The 12,792-nt window shown below is 36.6% G+C and overlaps 1 protein-coding gene across 1 annotated transcript in view; it reads left to right on the forward strand.

The window, feature by feature from the left end:
• NAALADL2 (N-acetylated alpha-linked acidic dipeptidase like 2) overlaps positions 1–12,792 on the forward strand; it is a 1,061,651-nt gene that overhangs the window by 992,171 nt on the left and 56,688 nt on the right. The gene's annotated exons all lie outside the window — the stretch shown is intronic.

The raw sequence follows: 12,792 nt of genomic DNA on the forward strand, positions 1-12,792 counted from the left end.
GTCTTCATCGCTGCACACAGGCTTTCCCTAGTTGCGGCAAGCAGGGGCTACTCTTCATTGTGGTGTGCGGGCTTCTCCTTGCTTTGGCCTCTCTTGTTGCAGAGCATGGCCTCTAGGCATGCAGGCTTCAGTAGTTGTGGCATGCGGGCTCAGTAGTTGTGGCTTGTGGGCTCTAGAGCACAGGCTCAGTAGCTGTGGTGCACAGGCTTAGTTGCTCCACGGCACGTGGGATCTTCCCGGACCAGGTCTCGAACCCGTGTCCCCTACATTGGCAGGTGAATTCTTAACCACTGTGTTACCAGGGAAGTCCTATATCTACAATTTGAGGGGCATTCTCCTCCCCCAAAGCAAAGTTCAACTGCATAAATAGAGAATAAAGAAAACTTTATTTTTCTTTATACCTGTAAATATTGATATTATCTGTAGATATAATTTATATCTATATGATAATGGTTTAGCAGTATCATATACAAAATGACTAAGATTTTCTTTTACAATTAAAGTCAATATGAATCAAATGTGTTATAGCTACTGAAAAACCAAATGGATTTATAGGGTGTACTGCGAGAAATACGCTTTCTTGAATGAATCAAGAGATGTCTATATTATTCTGTCCTAGTAAGTCCACTTCTAGAGCATTGGATTTAATTCTAGAAACTGCATTTTAAGAGGGAGTTAAGTATGTTTAATATTCAGGGGAGACTGGAATTTACAGGAATCTTGAAACAACCAGGGGATTAGACATATTTGGTTAGAGGGTCACAATAGAGTGATTTCTGAAAACATTTTAACAATTTTAACAGATATTTTAATAGAACAATTTTCACATAGAACAGGGATTCAATTTAGGCTCTTAGAGGATGATACAAATATGTACTTGTTTTTGAGGTTCCAGAAATAGTAGAAATTAAACAAAGAGGGAAAATGGAGTTTAAAAGATAACATGTTTTAAATGTTTTTGTTTTTTTAAATAAGTAACATTTATTGACCACTAAATATGTCTCAGGCACTATGTTAAAGACTCTCCACGCATTAATTAATTTAATCCTGGCAAAACAGCCAATGGATTAGGTACTCTTAGTGTCCCCATCTTATAGATGGAGAAACTGGTATCAGAAAGGCTAAATGACTGGCCAAAATAATAAAGCAGACTTCAGAGAATGTCCTGTCTCTCACTTTACTAAAAATGTTTTTCTGTTTCTTTTTAAAAATTTTTTATTTTATGTTGGAGTACAGTTGATTAACAATGTTGTGTTAGTTTCAGGTGTACAGCAAAGTGATTCAGTTATACATATACATGTATCTGTTCTTTTTCAAGTTCTTTACCAATTTAGGTTATTACAGAGTATTGAGCAGCATTCCCTGTGCTATACATTATGTCCTTGTTGGTTATCTATTTTAAATGTAACAGTGTGTACATGTCAATCCAAAACAACCATCTGTCCCTCCCCCTGACCCTTCACCCAAGCAACCATAAGTTTGTTCTCTAAGTCTGTAAGTCTGTTTGTTTTGTAAATAAGTACATTTGTATCATTTTTTTAGATTCTGCATATAAGCGATATCATATGATGTTTGTCTTCCTCTGTCATATTTCACTTAGTATGATAATCTCCAGGTCCATCCATGTTGCTCCAAATGTCATTATTTCATTCTCTTTAATGGATGAATAATATTCCATTGTATATATGTACCACATCTTCTTTATCCATTCCTCTGTTGATGGACATTTAAGTTGCTTCCATGTCTTGGCTGTTGTAAACAGTGATGCAATGAACATGGGTGCATGTATCCTTTCAAACCATAGTTTTCTTAAGATATATACTCAGCAGTTGGATTGTTGGATCGTATGCTGGTTCTGTTTTTAGTATCTTAAGGAACCTCCATACTGTTCTCTATAATGGCTGTACCAAATTACATTTCCACCAACAGCGTAGGAGGGTTCCCTTTTCTCCACACCCACTCCAGCATTTATTGTATGTAGACTTTTTGATGATGGCCATTCTGACTGATGTGAGGTGATATATCATTGTTATTTTGATTTGCATTTCTCAAATAATTAGTGACGTTGAGCATCTTTTCATGTGCCTCTTGCCCACCTGAATGTCTTCTTTGGAGAAATGTCTATTTGGGTGTTCTGCCCTTTTTACTGGCTTCTTTGTTTTTTTGATATTGAGCTTCATGAGCTGTTTGTAAATTTTGGAGATTAATCCCTTATCAGTTGCATCGTCTGCAAATATTTTCTCCCTTTCTGTGGGTTGTCTTTTGTTTTATTTATGGTTTCCCTTGCTGTGCAAAAACGTTTGAGTTTAAATAGGTCCCATTTGTTTATTTTTGTTTTTGTTTCCATTATTCTGGAAGACAGATAGAAAAAAGATACTGCTGTGATTTATGTCAGAGAGTGTTCTATGTTCTCCGGTAAGAGTTTTATAGTATATGGTCTTATATTTAGGTTTTTAAACCATTTTGAATTTATTTTTGTGTATGGTGTTAAAGAATGTTCTAATTTCATTCTTTTTTTTTTTTTTTTTTTTTTTTTTACATTTAGCTGTCCAGTTCTCCATCATTTATTAAAGAAATTGTTGTTTCTCCATTGTATAGTCTTGCTTCATTTGTCATAGATTGATTGACCATAGATCCTGGGTTTATTTCTGGAATTCCAATCCTATTCCATTAATCTATATTTCTGTTTTGGTGCCAGTACCATACTATTTTGATGACTGTAGCTTTGTAGTATAGTCTGAAGACAGGGAGCAAGACAGTCCAAGAACATAGTATATCTTTCCATCTGTTTGTGTCATCTTTTATTTCTTTCATTAGTGTTTTATAGTTTTTGGAGTATAGATATTTTGCCTCTTCAGGTAGGTTTATTCCTAGGTATTTTATTCTTTTGGATGTGATGATAAGGGGATTGTTTCTTTAATTTCTCCTTCTGTTCTTTTGTTCTTAGTGTATAGGAATGCAAGAGATTTCTATGTATTTATTTTGCCTCCAGCAACTTTATCAAATTCATTGATGAGTTCTAGCAGTTTTCTGGTAGCATCTTTAGAATTGTCTCTGTATAATATTATGTCAACTGCAAAAGGTGACAGTTTCACTTCTTCTTTTCCAGTTTGGATTCCCTTTATTTCCTTCTCTTCTCTGATTGCTATGGCTAGGACTTCCAAAACTATATTGAATAAAAGTTGCAAGAGTGGGCATCTGTGTCTTGTTCCTGATCTTAGAGGAAATGCTTTCAACTTTTCAATATTTACTATGATGTTGGCTGTGGGTTTGTCATACATGGCCCTTATTATGTTGAGGTAGGTTCCCTCTATGCCCACCTTCTGGAGAGTTTTTATCATAAATGGGTGTTCAATTTTGTCAAAAGCTTTTTCTGCATCTACTGAGATGATCATATTATTTTTATTCTTCCATTTTTTGATGTGGTGTATCACACTGATTGATTTGCAGATATTGCAAAAGGCTTGCGTCCCTGGGATAAATCTCACTTGATCATGAAGTGTGATCCTTTTAATGTATTGTTGGATTTGGTTTGCTAGTATTTTGTTCAGGATTTTTGTGTCTGTGTTCATCAGTGATATTGGCCTGTAATTGTCTTTTTTGTGGTATCTTTGTCTGGTTTTGATATCAGGGTGATGGTGGCCTCGTAGAATGAGTTTGGGAGTATTCTGTCCTCTGTGATTTTTTTGAACAGTTTCAGAAAGATAGATGTTAACTCTTCTCTGAATGTTTGATAAAATTTTCCTGTGAAGCCATCTGGCCCTGGACTTTTGTTTGCTGGGAGTTTTTTCATCACAGTTTCAATTTCATTACTTGTGATTGGTCTGTTCATATTTTCTATTTCTTCCTGATTCAGTCTTGGGAGATTGTACCTTTCTAGGAATTTGTCCATTTCTTCCAGGTTGTCCATTTTATTGGCAAAGAGTTGCTTGTGGTAGTCTCTCCATGAGAGCCTTTGTATTTCCATGCTGTCTGTTGTAACTTCTTGTTCATTTCTAATTTTATTGATTTGTATCCTCTCCCTTTTTTTCTTGATGAGTCTGGCTAAAGGTTTATTGATTTTGTTTATCTCTTCAAAGAACCAGCTTTTAGTTTCATTGATCTTTTCTATTGTTTTCTTTGTCTCTATTGCATTTATTTTGGCTCTGATCTTTATGATTTCTTTCCTTCTACCAACTTTGGGGGTTTTTTTTGTTTGTTTTGTTTTTTTTGGCGTTAAGCGGGCCTCTCACTGTTGTGGCTTCTCCTGTTGCGGAGCACAGGCTCCAGATGCGCAGGCTCTGCGGCCATGGCTCACGGGCCTAGCCGCTCCGCGGCATGTGGGATCTTCCCAGACCGGGGCACGAACCGGTGTCCCCTGCATCGGCAGGCGTACTCTCAACCACTGCGCCACCAGGGAAGCCCGACTTTGGGTTTTGTTTGTTCTTCTTTTCTAGTTGCTTTAGGTGTAAAGTTAGCTCGGTGGTTTATCTGAGATTTTTCTTATTTCCTGAGGTAAGATTGTATTGCTATAAACTGCCCTCTTAGAATTGCTGTTTCTGTGACCCTTAGGTTTTGGATCATCGTGCTTTCATTTTCATTTGTCTCTAGGTATTTTTTGATTTCCTCTTTGATTTCTTCAGTGATCCACTGGTTGTTTACTAGCATATTGTTTAGCCTCCACATGTTTGTGGTTTTTACAGTTATTTTCTGGTAGTTGCTTTCTAATCTCATAGTTTTGTGGTTGGAAAAGATGCTTCATATGATTCAATTTTCTTAAATTTACTCAGGCTCGCTTTGTGGGCCAGCCCTTGATCAGTCCTGGAGAATGTTCCATGTGCATTTGAGAAGAATGTGTATTCTGCTGCTTTTGGATGGAATGCTCTATAAATATCAATTAACTCCAATTGGTATAATGTGTCATTCAATGCCTGTGTTTCCTTATTGATTTTCTGTCTGGATGATCTGTCCACTGATGAAAGTGGGGTATTAAAGTCCATTATTGTGTTACTGTCAATTTCTCCTTTTATGGCTCTTAGTGTTTTCCTTACATATTGATGTGCTCCAATGTTGTGTGCATATATATTTAAAATTGTTATAACTTTTTCTTGGATTGGTCCCTTGATTGTTATGTAGTGTCCTAGTGTCCTTCTTTGTGTGTTGTAACAGTTTATTTTAAAGCCTGTTTTTTCTAATATGAGCATTGCTATTCCAGCTCTCTTTTGATCTCTATTTGCACTGAATAACTTTACATCACCTCATTTTCAGTCTGTATGTGTCCCTAGATCTCAAGTGGGTCTCTTATAGACAGCATATATATGGGTCTTATTTTTGTATCCATTCAGCTTGTCTATGTCTTTGGGTTGGGGCATTTGATGTTTATGTTTAAGGTAATTATTGATATGTATGTTCTTACTGCCATTTTGTTAATTGTTTTGGATATGATTTTGTAGGTGTTTTTTGTTGTCTTCTCTTGTGATTTGATGCCTAACTTTAGTGTTGTGTTTGGATTCCTTTTTCTTTTGTGTGTGTATATCTATTGTAGATTTTTGGTTTGCAGTTACCAGAAGGTTTTGATATATAAGTCTATATATAAACAGATTGTTTTAAGTTGCTGTTCTTTTAATTTCAAACGCGTTTTCAATGTCCTGCATTTGTGCTCTCCTCTTCACACAATTGCTTGTTTTGATATATATATGTGTGTAGATGATTTCCTACCTTTACTGTATTTTTGCCTTTACTGGTGAGCTTTTCCATTTGTAATTTTCTGTTTCTAATTATGGCCTTTTCTTTTCTGCTTAGAGAAATTCCTTTAGCATTTGTTGCAAAGCTGGTCTGTTGGTGCTGAATTCTCTTGTGCTGAATTCTCTTAGCTCTTTCTTATCTGTTAATCTTTCTCTTGATTCTGCTGTCAAAACTGAATGAGTGCCTTGCTGGGTAGAGTATTCTTGGTTGTAGCTTCTTCCCTTTCATTACTTTAAATATATCATGCCACTCCCTGCTTGCCTGTGGAGTTTCTGCTGAGAAATCTGCTGATAATCTTATGGGAATTCACTTGTATGTTATTTGTTGTTTTCCCTTGTTGCTTTTAATATTTTTTCTTTGTCTTTAAATTTTGTCAGTTTGACTACTAAATGTCTTGGTGTGTTCCTCCTTGAGTTTATCCTGTCTGGGACTCCCTGGGCTTCCTGGACTTGGGTGACTGTTTTCTTTCCCATGTTAGGGAAGTTTTTAACTATTACCTCTTCAAGTATTTTCTCAGTTCCTTTCTCTCTCTCTTCTCCTTCTGGGACCTCTATAATGCAAATGTTCTTGCCTTTAATGTCATCCCAGAGGTCTTTTAGGAGGTCTTCATTTATTTTCATTCTTTTCTCTTTATTCTGTTCTTGAGGCAGTGATTTCCACCATTCTGTCTTCCAGCTCACTTACCCATTCTTCTGCCTCAGTTATTCTGCTACTGATTCTTTCCAGTGTGTTTTTCATTTCAATTATTGTATTGCTCATCTGTTTGTTTTTTAGTTCTTCTAGGTCTTTGTTAAACATTTCTTGTATCTTCTTGATCCATGCCTCCATTCTTTTTTTGAGATCTTGGATCATCTTTACTATCATTACACTGAATTCTTTTTGGGTAGATTGCCTAGCTCCACTTCACTTCATTGTTCTTCTGGGGTTTTGTCTTGTTGCTTTGTCTGGGAGATATTTCTCTGCCATCTCATTTTGTCTAACTGTGATTGTGGTTTCTGTTCCACAGGCTGCCAGGTTGTAGTTGTTGCTTCTACTGTGTGCTCCCTGGTGGATGAAGCTGTCTAAGATGCTTGTGCAGGCTTCGTGCTTGTAGGGAGTGGTCCCTGCTCACTGGTGGTTGTAGCTGGTTTCCCTCATGGCCAAGGGCCGTGTCAAGGGGCATGTTTAGCAGGCAGCTGTTTGTTTTCCTCAGGAAGACTTTAAGCAGCCTGTCTGATGATGAGTGGGGCTGTTTTCCTGCCCTGTTGGTTGTTTGGCCTGAGGTGTCCTAGCACTGGAGCTTACAGGCTGTTGTGTGGGACCAAGTCTTGGTGAGAAAATGGAGGCTTCCAAAAGGGCTCACACCAATGTGTACTACCCAGAACTGTCGCTGCCAGTGTCCTTGTCCCCGCAGTAAACCACAGCTGCCCCCCACATCCACAGGAGACTCTCTAATACTAGCAGGTAGGTCTGACCCAGGCTCTTATGTGGTCACTGTTTTTTTTTTTTCCTGGATCTGGGTATGCACAGGACCCTGAATGCACCCTCCAAGAGTGGAGTTTCTGTTTCTCCCAGTCCTATGGAATTCTTGCAATCAAACCCTGCTGGCCTTCAAAGCCAGATTCTCTGGAGGTTCTCCCTCCCATTTTCAGACCCCCAGGCTGAGAAGCCTGACATGGGGCTCAGAACTTTCACTCCTGTGGTAGAACGTCTTTGATATATTTATTTCCATTTTGCGGGTCACCCACCTGGGTGGTATGGGATTTGATTTTATTGTGATTGATTGAACCCCTCCTACCGTCTTGTTGTGACTTCTTCTTTGTATTTGGATGTTCAGTATCTTTTTTGGTAGGTTCCAGTGGTTTTTTTCAATGGTTGTTCACCAGTTAATGGTGATTTTGGTGTTTCCTTGAGAAGAGGTGAGCTCACATCCTTCTACTCTGCCATCTTGTTTGGATCACCTGTTTTAAATGTTTTATTTGATTTTTGTATAAAGCACAAAAGATAAAAACATACACCTCTTTGTGTAACAGATGCACATATAATGTATGCGTATAACATTCAATAAAAGCACGTGTGTGTGTATATATGTATATATTTTTTGGATATATGTATGTGTACACACACACACTAGGCATATATATATTATTTATATATATATATGTCTAGTTCAGGGTTTATCATGGGAAAAGGTGGGAGATAAAGATGTGTTGGAGAAAGAGTAAGGTAAGAAAACTATTTGGCCCAGAACTCTCTTCATAAGGGTACTTTTGCACCACATCAGTTATATGTATAATATATATATATACACACACACACACAAATAACACCCTGGACTACACATATAGTGTATGATCAAAGCTACAACTAAGACTAAAGAATTGAAACACAGGAATACAAATCTTAATTACATATGAGAAAAATTTCTAACAAGATGTGTTCTTAAAAAAAAAAAAAAAGGTACTGATGAACCTAGTTTCAGGGCAGAAATAAAGAGGTAGACATAGAAAATGGACTAGAGGACATGGTGGGGGGTGAAGCTGGGGTGAAGTGAAAGTAACATCAACATATATACACTATGGAATGTAAAATAGTTGGCTGGTGGGAAGCAGTAGCATAGCACAGAGAAATCAAAATCAGCTCGGTGCTTTGTGATGACCTAGAGGGGTGGGATATGGAAGATGGGAGGGAGGCTCAAGAGCGAGGGGATATAGGGACATGTGTATGCATATGGCTGATTCGCTTTGTTGTGCAACAGAAACTAACACAGTATTATGAAGCAATTATACTCCAATAAAAAGTCCTACTAAAAAAAAAAAAAAACAGTATGATGCTTTTATAGAGTGGTGAACTCATTACTGCTGTAGGTATTAAAACAGGCTAAGTAGCCCTAAGCACCTGAATATTTGGGCTACATGGGGTTTAAGATGCCTTTTAGTACCAAAATTCTGTGATCTGACAAATCACTTGATCTCTCTACACTTTAATTTCTGCATCTATAAAATGAGATGATGGAATGAGACCCTTTTGTAATAAAAACCCTTTTCTGACTTCTGATATTTGAGGATTTTCCTTCATGATTTTAATCTCAAATTCACATTTAAAATCTTTATTTTATATCATCTTTTTAACATTATGACTCTGTATCATAAGACTTTGGAAAACATTCATTTATCACAGCAGACACTTTCAAGGCACTTTGTAAGCCCCAGGTACTCTTGTAAGCACCAGAGAAAGGAGTCACCTTAAGTTAAAAACATCTGCCTTGATGAGGTTATATTCCAGCTGGGGGGATGGGGAAACAGAATGAACAAGGTAATTTAGTAAAATATAGTGTATGGTAGATGTAATGACTGCTAAAGAGAAAAATTAAACCACATTATTAAATCCAGCATTATTAAAAAGTCTTTATCAAAGTAGATAAATTATATCTTTTAGAATATATTATGTAAGTTATATTTCCTTCATTTTTAGTTTATAAAAAATTCAGATATTAGTATCCTATATTAAGGACATAGTTTTATATATTATGAAATATATAAAACTTTCTCCCTTTGCCCTTTTTGGCTCTTGCAGTAAATACAAGAGACCTCTCTGTGGTCTCAGTTACGTGTATAGTCAACTTTATTATTCCTTCAATGATTTACTTTATCATGCATTTGGAGTAGAAAAGAAAATATTTGTTTTCCTCTGAGTTAACAATGATTAAGCAAGTGATATTTTCTCCTGTTAATAATATGATTACAGCATACCTTGTATTCCAGTGTGCAAGGCCCAAAGTGTTGATTATGATAATGTTCTAACTCATATAACAAACTTTGTAGTTGAAAGCTTATGGTTCAATATTTTGGCATTATTTTAAACTATTACTCTAATTATTGAAAAAAATACATGTTTGTTTGCATTCTTCTCCTTGGCTCTATTTTCACATATATGCCAACACTACAGATAGATTAAATATTTCATTCTGATCTATCTAACTGACCTTTATTCCAAGATTGTCATGAATTTTTACTTTATTTATTTCTGAAATATATAACAAATCATCCTACTTTATTTTTTTTCTTGGTAGAGAATTCACATTTCTAATTATTATTGACACAAAAATTTCAAAATTGCAGTAGACTTTCTACCTTCAATTCTTGGAAGCGCTTCCTTTATGGGAGAGGAAATGTTCAAAGGAAAAAAGATGAGTATGACAGGATGATATAGACTTTAGGAAGATGGAAAAATTGATTATTTATTATGACAACTATCTGGAGAAAAGATAAAATTGTTAATTACATTGTACAAAACAACATTTGGTGAACAATGTTCTTTTTTTTTTTTTTAATGTTAAGGAATCTTTAAAGATGTTATCCATGTAAGAATCTCACTCTTCAAACCAATGGTGTCATGACAATTCTCATCAAATATACAAGAAGGAAGTCAAATGTGATTTGCTTTTTAAGAAAGTAGTTGACAGAAGTTCACTGTATAAAGCTAAATGTTGCATTTGGAATTTGGATCATGTCTCAAAGGATACTTGCCTTAAAACAAAAAGTGTCACTGAACACTGAAATATCTTATTTTTGGAATATGTGAAAGAATTTTCCCCATTATTTGGCATCAGAAAATTCAAAGATTTCAAGTCCTATGATATTACATCTAAAACTGCCCGACTCTCATTCTCATAAATAAATCTTCATTGAACACTGCTCTGTGCCAGCATACTGATGGAAACTGGCAATATAAGATCCCTACCTTCAAGGAATTTAGCCTAACTCAAGAGGTAAAATATATAAATCATAATTCAAATAAATTTCCAGAACACTTATGCAAAGTGCCCAATGAATGCTACAGGTAAGAAATGCTATTGGGATTTAGTGAACAGAGAAATTATTACCTTGTGGCATTCAAAAAAGAATTTATAGGAAAAGGGAGAAATTTATCTGGGCTTGAGGGAATGGTAGGATGCTCAGTAAATTAGGTAGTGCTATATAGACTGAATGTTTGTGTCCTCCCAAAATTCGTATGTTGAGATCTAATGATGATATTTGGAGGTGGGACCTTTCGGAGATAATTAGGTCATGAGGGCAGAACCCTCATTAATGGGATTAGCACTCTTATAAAAGAGACCCCTGAGAGCTCCCTCATCCCTACTGCCATGTGAGGACAGAGCCATCTATAGACCATGAAGCAAGCCTTCACCAGACGCATAATCCGCCTGCACCTTGATCTTGGACTTCCCACCCTCTAGAACTGTGAGAAATAAATGTGTGTTGTTTATAAGTCAGTCACTCAGTCTATCGCATTCCGTTGTAGCAGCCCAAACTGACTAAGGCAGGGAGCATTACCAGGGGAGGATAGTGTGAAGAGAGACAAAAAGTAGAGGTTGTGTGTGGTGTGCTGAGGAGTGAAGCACAGGAAGTGGAATTGTTTGAATGGTTATTTAGTTAATGATTATGGAGAGGTAGGAAGGAATCAAGTTACAGAGTCCCATGAGTGCTCTGTTGAGAGGTTTGGAATTTAGTTATTTTTTACACAAAAGAAGCCATGAAGAAGTTTGTGTTAGATTTACCTGGTGCTCCAGATAGGGTGCCCTGGAGTTGGGAAGTCAGGGAGACTACAGGTGTAAAAATGGTATGGAATGCTGAGAACATGATTTGGCACATTGGAGTCAGGAATGAAGAGCAAAGAGCAAATTTGGGAGACGGCATTAAGGAAGATTTGAAGAATTTAGCAAACAAGAGGTTCGAATCTTATTTTGGGTTTTTTTTTTTTTTAGGGTTCGCATAGAGCTAGGCAAATGAAGCATGGTTTAGTAGTGGAAAGAGTCTCCTCTCTGCCCATTTCTCCAGCCAGTTGGTTAAGGCACTCAGTATCTCTGGTTTTCCATGTAATTGTATGATAATCTGTTGATAAAAATTTCTATCTTAAGTCCCTTCTAGCTCTAAAAATCGGATTCAATGCATATCCACTGCATTAAGCTTCACAACCTCTACAGTCAAGGGAGATTCTTCTAATCCTGAGGGAGGGGACCAAGAAAGAGCACAATGATAGACTGCAATGGTGCAATGAAAAGCTGCAAAGGGCTCCAGATGTACTGAGCTTAGTAGGTAGTGGAGAGCAGATGCAATGATATATATGATCAGGGACTATTCATGATAGTGATAGTGAAAGTGAAAGTGTGTTGAAAACTACAAAACATTGCAAAAATACTACTATCAAGATTCAGCAGTGTAAAATCTAAATCGTTGCCCCTGAGTAGGGAGGGGATTATGTATCAATATTTCCTTAAGTATTCTGAATTTTCTCTCTCCCTCCTTCCTTTACTGTGATTCTAATATGTACTACTCTACTGCTTCCAAGGGACTGGCATATCTGCAGATGAGATCTTGTGGCACCTGTGTTTTGTTGTTGGCTTCGTTTTAACTCCCTATAGTTATTACTGTGCAAAGGCAGAGTAAGCAGTATGACCCAGTGACCTATGCAGTCTCCACTAAAATATATATATGTAAAAAATATTTTAGGTTTAGAGAAAAATTGAGTAGAAAGCACAGAGAGTTCCCATATAACCCTTCACACACACATACACACACACAGTCCCCTCATCTCCCAACACATAGTTCCCCTATTATTAACATCTTACATTAGCTTAGTACGTTTGTTATAGTTGATGAGCCAATATTGACGCATTATTAACTAAAGAGTCTACAGTTTATGCTAGGGTTTACTTTTTGTTCTTTACATTCTATGGATTTTTGACAAGTGTATAATAAATAGCATGTATCCACCATTTCAGTATCACTGCCCTAAAAAATCTGTGCTCCACCTCTTCATCTTTCCCTCTCTCCTCCCTGAGCCTCTGGCCTTTTTACTATGTCCACAGTTTTGCCTTTTCTAGAATGTCATACAGTTTGAATCATACAGCATATAACTTTTTCATATGGGCCTCATCACTTAGCAATCTGAAATTGTTTCCTCCATATTAATTTCTTTTTATCACTGAACAATATTCCATTGCACAGATGTACCAGTTTATTTATCCATTCACCCGTTGAAAGACATTTTAGTTGTTTTCAAATTTTCACAATTATGAACAAAGCT

The sequence above is a fragment of the Orcinus orca genome, chromosome 5 (genome assembly GCF_937001465.1).
Source record: "Orcinus orca chromosome 5, mOrcOrc1.1, whole genome shotgun sequence".
Classification (NCBI taxonomy): Eukaryota; Metazoa; Chordata; class Mammalia; order Artiodactyla; family Delphinidae; genus Orcinus; species Orcinus orca.